At 39.1% G+C, this 18,519-nt stretch overlaps 1 long non-coding RNA gene across 1 annotated transcript in view; it reads right to left on the reverse strand.

The window, feature by feature from the left end:
- LOC135968483 (uncharacterized) overlaps positions 1 to 15,681 on the reverse strand; it is a 169,763-nt gene extending 154,082 nt beyond the window's left edge. Inside the window, exon 1 of the long non-coding RNA XR_010583338.2 lies at positions 15,536 to 15,681. This is a non-coding gene — a long non-coding RNA (uncharacterized lncRNA). The remainder of the gene's footprint in view (positions 1 to 15,535) is intronic.
- Positions 15,682 to 18,519: the final 2,838 nt, after the last annotated feature.

The raw sequence follows: 18,519 nt of genomic DNA on the forward strand, positions 1-18,519 counted from the left end.
GAACATGCCTGGCTTCCAGGCAGCCCTTTTCTATTGGCACAGCTTCCAGCGTTCACCTGTGCAAGCTTCCAGCTTGCTTATTTATGTCTGCAGCTTGATGTATCAGGCTGCTCTTCGTTAGAAAAGAAATAATTTTGGGGCTGCTTTTTATTAAAGGGAAGCTCTGCCGAGGACTCTCTTACTCTCACTCTCCGCCTAAATAGTTTCTTTTGAGCTCCTGTATGAGTATGACCCCAGCCCATCTCAACCCAGCCCCATGTGTCTGCCTGGATATCTGACTACCTCCTTCACCAACAACTCTGGTTCCCTCCCAGCTGACTCAAGAGTCTAACTCAGAATCCCTGTGCCATAGGCCTTGTTCTCGTGCTATTTGTGGGCACAGCCTTGGACTTTCCATTGCTCCCCATTTACAGCTCTCCTTATGTAATCCTTTTCTCACTATTTTATGCACTCCATTGCACTGCTTTCCTTTCGTTTAATGCCTTGACCTACCTCATCACTACTGTGATTATTGTAAATATCCAAATTAGAAAATATAATCCCAATATGAATTGGGGCAGAAAAACCGAGTCAGTCTATATTGATCAAAATCATTTCTTAAAATGTATTTATAAGAGAACAAATGATAATTTCAATTAATATTAGAATACTTTTCAGTTTTCTAAATAACAAAAAGATGTGAGAGGGTTGTCAACCTCCCAATGACAAATGTATTGAAAGATAATTGAAAGGACAGTAGAAGGCAGGGAAGAGGTGGAAACTGGTGCCATGTCACTGCCACCTTTAGCCTTAATGGTGACGGTGGAACATGCAGTTGTTAACTCACTGCCTCAGAATCTCCTGTCCAGTCCTTTCCATTCTCTGGAAAGCCTGATTAAAACAAAGGTTGAAAACGAAGCACTAATGACAAGAGTATCTACTACCAGAGCAAACAAGCAAACAAACAACAATAAAAAATCCAGTGACTGGTGAAAGCCAGGGTTGTTGTTTAGTCAAAAAACAACCTTGAGGGGACACTGGACTCCTATGCAGAACTCAGATTATTTCCCTGGGGATCCCTGAGTCCTGGAAATGCTATCATTAATCACCCTTAACCCACACAGCCTCATTTTTCTCATAGTAGCATGTGTAAATAAAACAAAAACCTTCCCTGAAGGCAAATATAATGGCTGCCCATTAAAATGAGACTGCTTGGCCTAAACAAACAGTGCACCGGGTATCCATAATTCTGCATGAAATGACAATGATTTTCTGAAACAGCTGGGGTGCAGTAAGATCATTATTGGGTTGTATTTAATAATTCTAAATGTTAAATGGAGTTCAGGCTCCCCTGAAGCCAATTTAAATTGGTTTTAAAAAAAAGTCAGGGTTAGAAATAACTGATTTGGGCATATTATGCATAACTTCTGCTGAATAAAAATGTGCCATTGTTTGGACAATGGCTAGGTATGTGACTACAATGAAATAGTGTAGGGAGACTGGAAGAAGTGGGAACAAGTGTTAGTGGTGTGAAAGGAAAATAAATCTTGGGGCCCCCAAATCACTAAGCTAGAGGGAAAAGTCAGGCCCCAAATCACTAAGCTAGAGGGAAAAGTCAAGCTGGGAACTGCACAGGGCCAACCTGCCTCACATTCTATTCAAAATCACCCCTCTGCTCACTGAGAAATAGCATATCTGATTTCCTCCTCTGGAGAGGCTAATGAGAAACTCAAAAGAGTGCAACCTTTTACCTCTTAGGTACCTATGACCTGAAAGGCCCCTCTCTGCTTCTAGTCTTCCCACCTTTGCTTCCAGTTGTCCTGCCTTTCCAGACCGAACCAATGTTCATCTTGCAAATGTTGATTGATGTCTCATGTCTCCCTAGAATGTATAAACTCAAACTGTGCTCTGACCACTTTGGGCACATGTCATCAGGGCCTCCTGAGGCTGTGTCATATGCACATGTCCTCAACCCTGGCAAAATAAACTTACTAATTAACAGACCTGTCTCAGATTTTTGGGGTTCACGGTGGGAAGATGGCAAATTTGGTTTGTAGAGAGAGCCAGATATTAGCTGCCCTTGACAGAGCTGATGAGAATTGACCTGGTAAGGGCCAAGGGAAAACTTCCCCTTCACTCTCTAAAGGTTCACTAAAAAATTAACTCACAAAAGGCAGACGAATTGGAGGAAAGGCACACAAATGTATTAACATGCACACAAGGGAGAATAATATAGTGATTACCCCACACCCAAAGGGGTGCAGAAGCTTGTATACTATCTTGAAGTTACAGAAAGAACGGAGGCTTAGATCATAACAAGGCAGGTTACAATGGCAAAATAGGTTATAAGATAAGGAGAAGAGGAGGCCTGGCTTACAAAAAGTGGTCTCCTTATGTAAATGAAATCCCACAAGTAGCAGCCCTCAGAGAAAACAGATGCTAAATGTTTCTTTCAGAGCTTTGAAGGTATCAGACTCTCATCAATCTTTCCTAAATCTGGACATGGGAAATCCTGACTGCATCAATGCAGATTCTCTACAGTAGCAAATCTCCTTCCCAAAAGACAGCTTTGCAGGGCTACCTCTGTTTGCTGGCTCTCTGAACAGCCATCTCAAAAATATATCAAACAACATATTTTGGGGTAAAATAATTTTACTTACTTCCACCTGAATTTCAATTCCATGGCTAGTGACTGCCCACAGATACCCACTATTTCCATGAAATCCTCTGCCCCACCCCTTCTGTGAGCCACACATTCGGTGCTTACGCTCAATCCACCATTTCAACAAGAAATGCTTTGGATTCCAGGAAGGGGATGAAACCAGCCTTCTGCCCTAGCAGGGCACTATGCCAGGTATCATGAAGAAATTTAAAATGAATTTTAAATAATAAGCAAAATGACGTCCCTCCCACAGAACATTCAGAGTCATGTAGGAAAAAATAAGACAAGTTTTTAAATAATAGTACAACAGAAAGAGAAATCTCATTAGTAAATTATTAGTCACTAAGATGACTGTGCTCCCAGGGAGACCTGGATCGCTCTAGTCAAGTTCCAGTATCTCATTGAAAGAATCAGGTTGGCCCTGTTGGGAACCAGTGTTCACTTTAGAGCACTCAGCCACAGCCACACAGAAGAGTTCCAACATTACTAAGCCGGCCAGTGACCTCCCTGACCCTTTAGAGAAAAAGAACGTGTTAAATCTGGGTAATCCTATTGTTTCTATTTTACCATGCCACATGAGTTAGATCTTAAAGAATTGGCAGAGTTTTGGCAGGAGGATGATATGGGCTGAGAAAAATACAAAGAAAGGTACAGAACCAAAAAATCTTGCATCATTTTTCTGTGCAGTTCTCCTGTTTGGAGGAAGCACAGAAGTAGGAGTAGATGAATAGTGAAACATGCTAAAGCTGGAAAGGTAGTTTGAACCCATGTCATGATGGTTTGAGGGGTGATAAACAGGGGGAAATTTTAATTCAATTGGCAAAAAGGAGCTACACACTTTGCTCACTTTGGTATTGTGTTTGAATATTATATATACTTGCAAAAATTTTTTAACTTCAGAGGAATAATTTTGGTTAGAATTACTATGAATCAGCCAGCCTCCTCACGGGAGCAAAATTACTTTTTCTAGCTTGGTACTTCAGATCTTACTACATACACACACACACACACACACACACACATACATATATTAAAAAAATTTTTTTTTTGCTAAACAGGGAAGATAGATAGTGACCAGAATAGCTTTTGTTCAAACAGCAGCAGCAATAACAGCAAAGAGATCTATCATGGTTACTGGCAATGTCAACTGTTTGCATGGAGTATAAATGTCCTTCTTTCAAATTGGCCTCATCAGAAAAAATCTTTTTAGAATGTCAAATTGCCTCCTCTTGCCAAGTATAGAAGTTCTGTCCTTTTCTCAACAAAAATTATTTGTTTTCTTAGATTGCAAAGCATTCTATTATCTGAGGGGGAAAAGAAGTCCTGGGAAGGAACATAACAAAAACTCTGTCAAGCATCAGTGAGAAAAGAATTCTGATAACTGAATTCTGAGACTTCCTCACAAAGGACAGCCATGGAAGAAAAAGAAACAGCATAGTTGAGTGGTGGTGGGGCAAGGGTTAAAATGGGAAAAGGTAAGACATTTTTTCCTAGAGCTTAAAAAATGGTCAAATTCTTAAATATCTAATGTTCTCTCTTGTTACCTCTTTGCTAAATTCAATGACAAAAGAAATTGATGATCTGTTATAGCCATATCATGACTCAAAACGCATAGATTTCCCTAACATTAGAAGCTTCCATGTTAAAGATGGAATATTTTAGGGGGGAAAAATGTTGATTCTTGCACTCTATTTCAGAAACTTCTAGTACAATTAATGAAGCTGTTTTCAACATTTCCAATGTCTCTGAGAGCCTCTGAATTCAAAAATCTAGAGGGCTTTTCTTTCTTTTTAGTTATTTTTGGGGTGTTTTATTTTTGTAGATATTTTTGCATTAACACAATTAAAAATCAAACCATCTTTATTGATTTCCACTGACATTTTAAAAATCGTGTTCTCTGGGACAATTCTTTAGAATTCTTTATAATTTTCTCATTTCTAATGCAAGCAATCTGAATTGAGCTTATTAACTATTAAAAATTGAAAAATGTTACTTGTGAGTCTTTTCAAAAAAGAAGAAAATATATACAATGGTAATTAAAGTCTTTGAAAATAATGTACTGTACTCTGTTCTCCCTGAAACATACATAATTTATTTGAAGTTAGATTCTTAAAGAAACTAACATAGACTGAAAAGAACCCCTAAGGTTTAAATTAATGTTCTTCCACTTGTATCTAAATGCTTACCAGGGAGCCACTTGAACAAAAGAAATGTCTTTTTAAACAGAAATTTTCAGAACAGGAGTCACTAATGGTTACTATTTTCATTAATGGCTCTTACCATAGGTTTGCATTTTTAAGATGGTAAGTAGCCTTTAAGACTAAATAATGCAAACTCAACTTAGCAATTATTTAGATCCACAAGTGATTAAGCTAAACCAAGAACTGGGGCTTTTTACTGATCAGCTGATTGTTTTAGTCAGATTAACGGGAATATTTGGCATGATGCAGCCATCTTCTTACTCAAGCCTTCCAATCTGGACACTATGGATTTGTAAATGCCTTTTCGCATTCGGTGTGAGAGTACTGAGATACAATGTCGAAGTTCCTTCTTTCTTTTTTCTTACATGCTAGCTACAAAATGTAGCAAGGACCTCCCAAAACAGAAAGTGCTTAGTTAGCAGGTCCAACTCAGGGACTTCAAGGAAGTATCACATCCTAATTAGGGCTAGTTTCTTATGAATATGTTCTCAAGCTGTAATTCCTTTGAGAGCAGGGACCATAACTTACTCATTTCTGTTTATCACCTAATGCAGTGCAAGTATTCAAAGTCTGTTGATGGAATTGAATGAACAAAAGAATGAATGGATTAACAAATACACAAATGAATTAATTAATTCCTTTCCCCTGACATCAGTGAATTGCCTTAAGCCTTCAAAGGGGAAAAAATATGAAAGACTAGAAAGGCTGGGAAGTCATCATGTATCTAAAACTAATTATGTACTTGTCCACATATATTATTTCATTACCTCCCAACTATTGTATTAAGAAATGGAGATTTAGAGAGGTTGTAGCTGTACATGGTGAGGTTGGGTTTTAAAGCTAATTTTGACCACAAGGGAACTACTGTGAGTCCGAGGTGGGAGCTTCGCTTGAGCCTAGGAGTTCAAGACCAGCCTGGGCAGCACAGAGAGACCCTCTCTCTTTAAATATATATTTTTTTCATTTTATTTTTTTTTTTTTTGAGACAAGGCCTCACTGTGTTGCCTAGGCTGGTCTTGAATTTCTGAGTCCAAGCAATCCTCCTGCCTTGGCCTCCCAAAGTGCTAGAATTACAAGTGTGAGACACCCTGCCTGGCCAATTTTTTTTTTTAATTAGCCAGGCATAATGGTGCATACCTATAGTTCCAGCTACTGGGAAGGCTCGGGTTGGAAGACCCCTGAGCCCAGGAGTTTGAGGCTGCAGTGAGCTGTGATCGCACCACTACTCTCCAGCCTGGTTGACAGAGCAAGACCCATCTCTACACACACACACACACACACACACACACACACAAAATATAATAAAATAAGAGGGAAACCAAATTCTTTCATTCAAGTCCCTGATCTTTCCACTATCTCAACACTTCTTACTGTATCCTCTGCTTTACAATGTGTAAAAGGGATCAAGGAGAGAACAGGAAATGAGAGTTTCTCTTTCTTCCACCAAAGAAAGGCTTTTCTCTTAACCTTATCTTAAAATGTTATATTTTGAAGGATATGAAATTAAAACATCTTTAGGGAAATCAGTAATCATGGAGGAGGCAAAGGCTGGACTTGCTGTGTATTAAGGGATAGAAAGAAGAAAGGCCACAATATTCTGTAAGTACTCAGCTATTTATAGTCCTCCATCACCCCCTATCATGGTTCAAAAGTAAAGCACCAGTGCCTCAATTCAGCAAGTTACTCATCAGAGGCCATACTTAAGTATTTGTTCAAAGAAAGATACTTGCTTTGCATCTGGGTTTGGGTCACTGAATATATTCTGTAGCATGAAAGTTCTATCCTCTTTAGGACCAGTAACTCTTTGTCCTAAGGAATGTTCCTGATGAGGCATGTACTCCAAGTGACAAAACTCCTTCTTATCTCAGCTAAGATCCTATAAGTAAAAGAAAGTCTTAAACAACAATCTTAGCTTGGGTCTCACAGATATCTACTGATAAACGCTGAGACTCAGACAGCCCAAGAAGCCCCGGAAATTGTAGGCAACAATTGCTATGTATGTCCATTTGTGCATTTGCAGGGCAAGAACCTCTATACCTATGAGAGCTTCTTTTATATAGAACCTCTATAGCGATAGATACTAAAGAGATTCAGAATAAAAAAGATTAGAGATTCTTGCAAAAGAAAGTAAGTAATCCTTGTAGTTTTAAATTCCTACCATAACATATTTCTCTGGTGATAACATTTACATTCTGATTCATGCTTTATGATTTTATTAAGTGTATTTTTGCTATAAACACCCAAAGGTGAAAAGGTAAATAAATTAACATGTATTTAAGTATAAATAGAAGCAGCAACAATATCATACATGGCAGACAAGAAGGCTGCCAGTGGGCACTGCCAAGAGGACACAACTCAGCTCAGAAGTCCTCTCCAGAGAAGGGCCTCACGCAGAGGACAAGGGGAAATAGCAGTTTCCTGAAGTATGTTCAAGGCAATGCAAGGCATGCTCGCAGGAACTGCAGTAAATGTGTGAAGGCCATCGCCATCCTAGAGGCCAATGAAAAACTTCCTCTTTACCCTCAGAAGTTTCGTGGAAAAATCAATCCACAAAAGGCAGAATAATGGGAGAAAAGACAATGCAAATGTATTTAATCATAGTTTTATGTGAAATGGGAGCCTTCAGAATGAAGACCCAGTGATACAAGGGAAACTGTCCATTTTTATGCTTAGGTGCAACAAAGTACAGACAGCTGTGTTGAAATATGCTTGGACAAAAAGGACATAATATATAAATTTCAAAAGGTATAATATGTAAATTTAAAAGGGGGTATAATATATAAATATTTAAATGTATAAAGGGTATAAATGCTTCAGCATTGTTATTATTGGCAACAGAATGAGTGGAGAACCCAGCAAGTCCTGTCTGTCTCTGTTCTTCTTGGCCTCTGTGTAATCTCTCCTTCTGGGTATGGGGCAGGGTCCTCTCCGGAGTGGAGAGGGAGGTCTGATGACCTACTGTCAAACAAGGTGGTAGGTCACACAATTTCCTTATGGCCATTTTTTCTTTTTTACACAGAAAGGCAAGAGGAAAGTTGGAGTAGCATTTTGTCAGTTTTATGGCTGGCTTTGGGTACAAGGTGTTCTGGTTTCTCCGACCCATGTGGGGGAAAGATTCTAGTTTCTATGGCTGGCCCCAGGGCAGCACAAGGGACCAGAGACAGGAGGTTAGGAGAAATTCAGAGAGAAACTTTTGTTTCTGAGGCTGCTGCTGAGGCATCCATTTTGCAGTACCCTTTTCTGAGCCCTCAGACTACTGAAGAAGCAGTTGTCAGCACAAACACAAGAAGAGGAATAACAGGCACATGGAGACGTGCAGCACCACAGGAACACAGGGCTGAGAGATCCAAACACTCCTGTTGTCATAAGACAGCCTGGCAAAAGGTATAAAGCATTTCAGTTTCACACATCGCCACTTTCCTAAAGTGCATTTTGGTCAAGCATCGACTACTTACACTCAGCAAAGTTCCTGGGATACATCAGTACCTGTCGTCACTCTTCTCACATGGATTAGCATGGTATGTGATTCCTATATACAAACTGGCATTATAAACCCTAACTACACCCAAGGAACCAATATGGGCGCATTACATCAACAGAGTAGCCTGAAAGATTCCCTGGATAGACACTGTCGAGTCCCATCTAATGGCTTTAACAGAGGCATTAACTTGTTTTGTGTCATAAAGCTGTGTTAAAGATTCCCTAAATAGACAGTAACTTGGCAAGAATATATTAGTAGCTGCTTGCCATGCCAATCATCTGAAGCTAATGTTGTAAGAGGGTGTATGTAAAAACCAGAGGGCAAAGTAGATTTGCTCTGTTAAGATTCAGCTAAGCTCGGTTTTTGGATTATAATAACCTTGTCAGACGCTTTGATATTTTGAAGTGAGTGGTTCCACTACACAACTTTCCCAGATTCTAACACTAAAGTAAGCAAAAGTGAAAGATCAGTGATTTGAGCCCGTTGTACACAGACCTGATACTCCGAACTCATAAATCCTGTGTGAGCCATTAAATTCATTGGTATTACAAAGGGAGAACGAGGCAAAGTTCAAGATTTGACTCCACATGTGCCACTGTTTTACCTAAGTTTATGATTAAAGATAAAATGCCCAACCCTGGAAAGCTCTGGGTTTTCCCTGGAAAGACTGTACAGCCTTTCTGCTGATGACCACGAGGGGACTGGATAGGAAAGAATCAACCTCTAACCATCCATCACCAAGGTCAGGGGTTGGGTGAGCCCACATATTAAACACTTCACAGCTGACTAGATTCCAAACCAGTACTGGAACTTAGTTCTTCTTTTCATTAGAATCTTATTGAAGACAGAGAAGTGGCGCCATCTGGACAATGGAGACCTCTTTTTGTATTCCCCATAGAATGTCACACAGTGCTTAGAGCTTAGACCTAGCTTATTGAGTTAGAGTAATATGTAAATATCTAGTTTTAATAATATTTTTCTCATTAGAACAGAAAAAATAGAAAAAAATGTATCATCCATATACATGCACATTTCTTTGCCTATATATTTATTTTCCACAAAACGTTATCACATTATATTCACTGTTTTGTTATGTGCGTTCTCCCCCTTAGCGATAAGTTACAAAAGTCAGCTGATTTAGGAAGTACAACTTTTTTAAAAGCCTAATGATATGTTGCATGGCATGATCTGAAGCAGGTATCTTCCAGGGGAGTTCTTCTTGACCTTTGGAGAGCTAAAATCTGTAGCACCGCCAAAGGTTTGAGACTTTGGACCAAACAACATGCCTACCTTGCCTCTTCTTCCTAACGCCCTGTCCAAGGGCGTTACCTTTGTGGCTGGAAGCTATGATACTCCTTTGCTGCCAACTAGTGGTAAATCTCAACTTCTGACTGATGTTTCTCCTGCCAGGCACAATGATTCAATGTTCTTCTAACACTATGAAGCCTGGAAGGGACCTTGTGGGTTCCTACAGATCAGCATTTTCAGGTTGCAAGCCACAACCCTTTAATATATGGTGAAATCAGTTTCATTTTTAAAATGAACCTATTACAAGAGAAAAGAATACAAAAAATATCAAGTATATCCCATGAAGTGAATGCAGGTGTTAGATTATGAAACTCTACTTTCAGTTATTTGTGCATGTGTCCCCTTGGGTCACAAGGTAACATGGACACAAATTTTAAAAATTGAAAGCTACTGAACTAGGGAGAGAAGCCATTAGAACACTAGGATTCCAAAGTTTGCCTAGAATCCTTCCGTACTTTAAAAAAAAAAAAAAGTTTGATGCATAAACTCATTAAGCCTAGAATTCCTCTAACAGCTTCAGGGCTTGAAGTGACTGGCTTCCATACTTGTTAAAAGAAGCAAATCTTTGACAGATTCTTTACTGCCTGCTGCTGGGTTCTTACAGGAAAAATGAAAAGTGTGCAGCCTGACTTATTTTAATCATAAACCTAGGCATGTTGCTGGAATAATGAATCTCCTGATTAAAGACTGCAAAGTTCAAAGACTCGTTTTGGCTGCAGGAAATAAAATGATTTGGAATTAAAGGCGAAGGAATTGAAGCAGGTGAAATGTGAATGGCTTAAACTGCAGCTCTAGTACAATCTTTTGCCTTCTAAGAAATCTCAATGAGAAGAGATTATCAGAAGAGACAATTTGCATTGGAACCATTATTCAGGCCTGGCAAAGCATCCATAATTTTAGGACACAATAAAAAGTTTCTGCTTTGGCTTTCAAAAGTTGACAACTTTAATAAACCAGACATAATGATGTCCAGAACCAACTATATAAAAATGTAGTATTAATTCCACTAACTCATTAACGTAAGCCACAAATAAAAAATGTGGTTATCAATTGGAAGGGCTTGAAATTACAGGCTTAAGGGTTTACTTTGGGAATTAATTTGAGAGGTCTAAGTCCATGTCCTTTAAAACGGTCTGTTTCTTGTGAATATCATTATATATCTGTTTGACTCAAGATCTACATCCTTCACAAAGTCTTCCCTGACTTTCATGTCTTTTCTTTAACAGAAAATATTTATATTGTGAAGAGTGTATTTACAAATAATATATATTGTGAACTGCAATAAGACACTAAAATGTATACTATATCAGGCCACTCACTATTTAATGTATAATTTTTTTAACCTGGATCCTTACAGGTAAGGATAGCATTTCACGTACCATATTCTCCCAGACAATATGGTATGATACTGAGCACAAACATTAGATTGTGGATCTGATAATAGAAGCGTACAACTTCTTATCAACCAAGAAAGGATGTAAGAACTGCTGACTCATGCCCCCATGCCTAACAACATGACTTTCTCAACTTTTAAAGAATTAGAGTCATCCGTTGGTCTTAGGAGCCAAAAACATTGGTGCAACTCCAAATAAAAGTGACAAATATGTGTATTTTCACTACTATAGTAACCCTAATCCCCTTACGCCTACCAATCATTATTACCTTAATTAATCCCTGCAAAAAAGGTTCATACCCAAATTACGTAAAAATATCTTTCGCATCTGCCTTCATCATTAGCCTCATCCCCACAATAATGTTTATATGTATAGACCAAGTCATTATCTCAAACTGACATTGAATAACTATTTAAATTATTAAACTCTCACTAATCTTCAAACTAGACCACTTTTCCACAATATTTATCCCAGCAGCACTATTCATTATCTGATCTATTGTAGAATCCTCAATATGATACATAAACTCAGACCCTAACATTAATCCATTGTTTAAATATTTACTTATTTTCCTCATCACAATATTAATTCTGGTTACCGCCAACAACCTCTTTCAACGTTTTGTTGGATGAGAAGGCATAGGAATCATGTCTTTCTTACTAACTGGCTGATGGTACGGCCCAGCAGATGCTAATACAGCAGCCCTCCAAGCAGTTCTGTATAACCGCATCAGGGATTTTGGCTTTATTTTAGCTATAGTGTGATTTCTCTTAACCCCCAATACATGAGAGCTTCAACAAGCATTTATTCTAAATTCCACCCCCGACCCCCTTCCAATAATTAGCCTTCTCTTAGCAGCCGCAGGAAAGTCAGCTCAATTCAGCCTCCATCTCTGACTCCCATCCTCCATAGAAGGCCCAGCCCCAGTCCCAGCCCTGCTCCACTCCAACGCTGTAGTTGTAGCAGGTGTTTTCCTACTTATCTGTTTCTACCCTTTAATAGAAAATAACCTATTAATCCAGACCTTCACGTTATGTCTAGGGGCTACTACCACCTTATTTACAGCAATCTGCGCTCTAACGCAAAATGATATTTAAAAAATCGTAGCATTCTCCACCTCAAGCCAATTGGGCCTTATGATAGTCAGAATTGGCATTAATCAGCTGCACCTAGCATTCTTTCACATCTGCACCCACATCTTTTTTAAAGCTATATTATTTATATGTTCAGGGTCCATCATCCATAACCTCAATGAAGAACAAGACATCTGAAAAATAGGAGGACTATTCAAGACTCTACCTTTTACTTCTTTCTCCTTTATTATTGGTAGCCTTGCACTTACTGGTATGCCCTTCCTCACAGGCTTTTACCCTGAAGACCTTATTATCGAAACCGCAAATACCTCATAAACCAACGCCTGAGCCCTTTCTATTACTCTTACTGCCAACTCCTTAACAGCTGTCTATAGTATCCGTATTCTTCACTCTAATAGGACAGCCTCGCTTCATAACTCTCACTATTATTAACAAAAATAATCTATTCCTAATTAACCCAACTAAGCGCCTAATATAGCATCTTCGCTGGATTCCTCATCACCAACAGTATTATTCCTGTTTCATCCCCCCAAATAACCATACCACTTCACCTAAAGTTCACAGCCCTAGGTGTGACCACCCTAGGCCTCTTCCTAGCAATAGAGCTTAATCTCATAACTAATAAACTAAGTTTCCCATTATATTCAACTTCTCTAATACACTAGGATTTTATTCACTCACAATTCACCGTTGGATCCCCCACTCAAGCCTATTCACAAACCAAAATCTGGCTTTACTTCTACTAGACTTAATTTGACTAGAAAAGTCCATACCCAAAAGCCAAAGTCCATTTCACAAACACAAGTTTCAACTTCCATTACCATATCTACTCAAAAAGGCCTAATTAAACTCTACTTTCTCTCCTTTTTAATTCCATCCCTCTAACCCTATTGTTAATTGTTCAATCTATTACCCCGAGTAATTTCAATTGAGACATAAATGCTAACAAATAATGATCAACTAGCAACTACCACTAATCAACACCCATAACTATACAAGGCAGCCACACCCACAGGATCCTCATGCAACAACCCTTCCCCTCCCCCTCAAAAATTAATCAACTCCCTGAGCTATTACAATTAATTGTGATCACAACCCCATCGTATTCAACTATTTACCAAACCAACATCAACTCCATTAATAATCCTAATCATAAAGCCCCTGAAATGTCAATACTTGATCCCCATGTTTCAGGGTATTCCTCAATAGCTATGGCCGCAGTATAACCAAAAACAACCATTACACCACCCAAATAAATCAAAAAGACTATTAATCCTATGAAAGTCCCACAAAAATTCAACACAAAACCACAACCCACAGCACCACTAACAATTAAACCTAAGCTTCCATAAATAGGAGAAGGTTTTGAAGAAAAACCTACAAACCCTATAACCAAGAGAATACTCAATAAAAATAAAGCATATGCTATTATTCCTGCATGAATTATAACCATGACTAATGATACGAAAAATCATTGTTGTTTTCAACTATAAAAACACCAAAGACCAATACCCACAAAACACACCCACTAATAAAAATTATTAACTACTCATTTATTGATCTTCCTACGCCATCTAACATCTCTACAAGATGAAATTTTGGCTCACTTATTGTTGCCTGCCTTATTCTCCAGATTATCACAGGGTTATTCCTGGCCATACACTCTACGTCAGTTACCCTAGCCGCTTTCTCCTCAGTTACTCATATCAGCCGAGATGTAAATTATGGCTGAATGGTCCTCTATTTTCATGTTAGTGGCGCCTCAATATTTTTCATCTGCTTTTTCTTATATATTGGCTGAGGCCTATACTACGGGGCATTCCTATTTTTAGAAACCTGAAATACTGGCATTATACTCCTTCTTACCACTATAGCAACAGCATTCATAGGCTACATACTCCCATGAGGCTAAATATCATTCTGAGGTGCTATAGTAATTGCAAATCTATTATCAGCCATCCCAAATATTGGAACTGACCTTGTACAATGAATCTGAGGTGGATTCTCAATTGAAAAAGGCACCCTCACACGATTTTTCCCCTTCCATTTCATCTTACCCTTCATCACTACGGCTCTAGCCACTATTCATCTTTTATTTTTACATGAAACAGGATCCAACGGCCCTTTAGGGATTTCATCAGACCCCGACAAAATCACTCTTCATCCCCTACTACACAACCAAAGACATTCTAGGTTTAATTTTTCTCCTCCTCCTCCTAACAACTCTAATACTATTTTCACCTGATCTCCTGAGTGACCCAGATAATTACACTTTAGCCAACCCCCTCATTACCCCACCCCACATTAAGCCAGAATGAAATTTTTTGTTTGCATATGCAATCTTACAATCCATCCCCAACAAATTAGGAGGCGTATTAGAACTCATATTTTCCATTCTCATTCTAGCAGTTATTCCCATGCTTCACACATCTAAACAATAAAGCATAATATTCCAGCCATTCAGTCAGTGCCTATTCTGAATCCTAGTGGCTACTCACACTCACACGAATCGCAGGAGAGCCAGTCGAATAATACCCTTTTATTACTATTGGGCAGGCAGCATCTATTATATACTTCTCTCCCATTCTCAGTTATACCACTCACCACTTAAATGAAAATGCCCTCGTAGTATAATACAATACTCTGGTGTTGTAAACCAGAAATGGAGAACTCCCCTCCCCAGGACAACTCAGGGAAAAAGCATTCCCACTTCACCGTCAACACCCAAAGCTGAAATTCTAATTAAACCACTCCCTGAACTTTACTCAGCACATACTTTAACTACTGTGCCCGTATTAATCAATTAGCACTAATACATGAGTGCTCTTATGTACTTCGTGTATTACTGCTAGTCCCCATGAATAATATACAGTACTATAATTACTATAATTACTTACTTGTACATAGTACATTCATAAATTAACCTACATTACAAACCTAGTCCACGTGCATACAAGCCCGTAGTAGAAATTATTTCATTAACTATTCCACATTATAACCATTGACTGTACAATACAAAGTTACACCACACGAATATTGACCCATACTAAAAATCCTTAACATTACATAGTGCATACGTTCGTTCACTGGACATAGTGCATTTCATTCAATAAATCCCTCGTCAACATGGATATCCCCTACCAAATTTTGGTCTCTTAATCTACCAACCTCCGTGAAATTAGTATCCTGCTGGGGAGTGCTACCCGCCTCGCTCTGAGCCCATAAAACTTGGGGGTGACTATACTGAAACTATACCTGGCATCTGGTTCTTACCTCAGGGCCATAAAACTAAAATCGCCCACACATTCCCCTTAAATAAGCCATCTCCATGGACTAGTAAGTATCACCCTATAAATCAGTACAGGAGCACTGCCAGGCATTTGGTATTTTTAACTTTGGGGGATGTTATCACTCACCATCGCCGAAGGCCTGGTCCCCTCTGAATCCTCTGTAGACGATTTGATTCCTACCAAATCAATTGTAGAGGCTGAGCTTATATTGAATATTCCGAACCCACATAACAACCATAAGGTGTTAATTAATTCATGCTTGAAGGACACAACAATTAATCAGTACGCTCCGGCACGTACGCTCCGGCACGTACGCTCCCGCACGTACGCTCCCGCACGTACGCTCCCGCACGTACGCTCCCGCACGTACGCTCCCGCACGTACGCTCCCGCACGTACGCTCCCGCACGTACGCTCCCGCACGTACGCTCCCGCACGTACGCTCCCGCACGTACGCTTACTTTCGGGAACTTCTTCCAATTAAATCCGCAAGCCCCCCCGCCACCCCAATCTCTAACTTTGCTATTTACCTAGACAAATACACTCTTGCCAAACCCCCCAAAAAAGAGACTAAAATGCAACCCGTCAGAGCTCAAAAATTATATTTTAACTATAAATACCCCAACAGCTATCCCTCGATTTATGTAAATTTTCCTAAAAATCTTAAACCCCTTCTACTAAACTCCCATTTTATATAGTAAATATAGTAACTAAACTTCCACCGTAATACTAATATAATGACTTGAACATACCCCTCTGAAAGCGCTACCCAATATATTATATCCTAAATCAATTATATTCTAATTAGGAATAACTCTCTTAATCAAACCTTCGCCAATTCGATTTTAAAGCCCTGAATTCCCAGAACTATAAACAATCATTTACATTTACCTGTTTCTTTCTCATATTTTAAGCCTACACTGAAATGTGTGTCTGTGTGTGTGTGTGTGTGTGTGTGTGTGTGTGTGTGTGTGTATACAGTTAATGTAGCTTAATTATTTTAAAGCAAGACACTGAAAATGTCTGGATTGGTTGAATAACCGCATAAACAAATAGGTTTGTTCCTGGCCTTTCTATTAACTCTCAGTAAGATTACACATGAAAGCATCCCCACGCCAGTGAAAATACCCTCTAGATCATCCGGATCAAAAGGAACAAGTTTCAAACACATACAAATGCAGCTCAAAATGCTTTACTCAACCACACCCCCACGGGAAACAGCAGTGATAAATCGTTGGCAATAAACGAAAGTTTAAGCTACACTGATACTTAGGGTTGGTCAATTTTGTGCCAGCCACCGCAGCCATATGATTAGCCCAAGCTAATAGAACTCAGTGTAAAGAGTGTTTAAGGTTTGCCTTCAATAAAGCTAAACTCCATGTAAGTCGTGAAAAATTCCAGCTGAAATAAAATATACTACGAAAGTGCCTTTAATATCCTCAAGACACAATAGCTAAGACCCAAACTGGGATTAGATACCCCACTATGCTTAGCCCTAAGCTCTAATAATTAAACTAATGAAACCATTTGCCAGAATACTACAGGCAACAGCTTAAAACTCAAAGGACTTGGCGGTGCTTTATATCCCTCTAGAGGAGCCCGTTCTATAATCGATAAACCCATATATACCTCACCACCTCTTGCCACCAGCCTATACACCGCAATCTTCAGTAAACCCTAAAAAGGTAATAAAGTAAGCACAAGTACATGCATAAAAACATTAGGTCAAGGTGTAGCCCATGAGGTGGCAAGAAATGGGCTACATTTTCTATACCTAGAAAATCTTATGACAACCCTTATGAAATCTAAGGGCTCAAGGAGATTTTAGCAGTAAACCAAGAGCAGAGTGCTTGGTTGAATAAGGCCATGAAGCACGCACACACCGCACATCGCCGTCCTCTAATGTTGTTCTAAAAATTATTATAGCTAAAACTCTCCATGCACATTCAGAGGAAATAAGTCAAAGTAACATGGTAAGCATACTGGAAAGTGCGCTTGGACAAATCAAAGTGTAGCTTAACCTAAAGCATCCGGCTTAAACCTGAAAGATTTCATCACGACCTGATCACATGGAGCCAATTCTAGCCCCAAACCTCGCTAAAAATATTATTAAATCATCTCGATCAAACCACTTACCTTAGACAAAAGTGTAGGCGATAGAAATGTATGCCTTGGCGCAATAGATACAGTACCATAAGGGAAAGATGAAAGAACTAAATTAAGCACTAAAAAGCAGAGATAAACTGTTTTACCTTCTGCATAATGTACTAGCTAGAAATAACTTGACACAGAGAACCATAGCCAAGTCCCCGGCAACCAGACGAGCTACTCAAAAACAGCTGAAAGAGCACACCCACCCACCTATGTGGCAAAAAAGTGGGAAGATTCATGAGCAGCGGTGACAAGCCTACCGGGCCTGGTGACAGCTGGTTGTCCAAGATGGAATCTTAGTTCAACTTTAAACTTACCCACAGAATTACTTAATCTCCCTGTAAGTCTGTTAGTCTAAAGAGGGACAGCTCTTTAGACCCTAGGGAATAACTTTTCTGTAGGGAGTAAAAAATATTGCCCCCATAGTTGACCCAAAAACAGCCACCAATTAAGAAAGCGTTCAAGTTCAACATCTAATTATCTTAAATTCCAATCACTTTACCGAACTCCTAACAACACCTTGGACTAATCTGTTATTTAATAGAAGCAATAATGTTCACATAAGAAATGTGAAAATATTCTCCATTGCATAAACTTACATCAGACTGGAATAACCCACTGACAATTAACAGCCTAATATTAATAAGCAATATAACAAGCACCCTATTATTTATTCTGTTAATCCAACACAGGCATGCGCTAAGGAAAGATTACAAAAAGTAAAAGGAACTCGGCAAATCTTACTCGGCCTGTTTACCAAAAATATCACCTCTAGCATTTCCAATATTAGAGGTACTGCCTGCCCACAGACATATATGTTCAATGGCCATGGTATCCTGACTGTGCAAAGGTAGCATAATCACTTGTTCCCTAAATAGGGACTTTTACGAATGGCCACACGAGGGTTCAGCTGTCATTTACTTGTAATCAGTGAAATTGACCTGTCCCTGAAGAGGCAGG

Source organism: Macaca fascicularis, chromosome 1 (assembly GCF_037993035.2).
Source record: "Macaca fascicularis isolate 582-1 chromosome 1, T2T-MFA8v1.1".
In the NCBI taxonomy this organism is placed as follows: domain Eukaryota; kingdom Metazoa; phylum Chordata; class Mammalia; order Primates; family Cercopithecidae; genus Macaca; species Macaca fascicularis.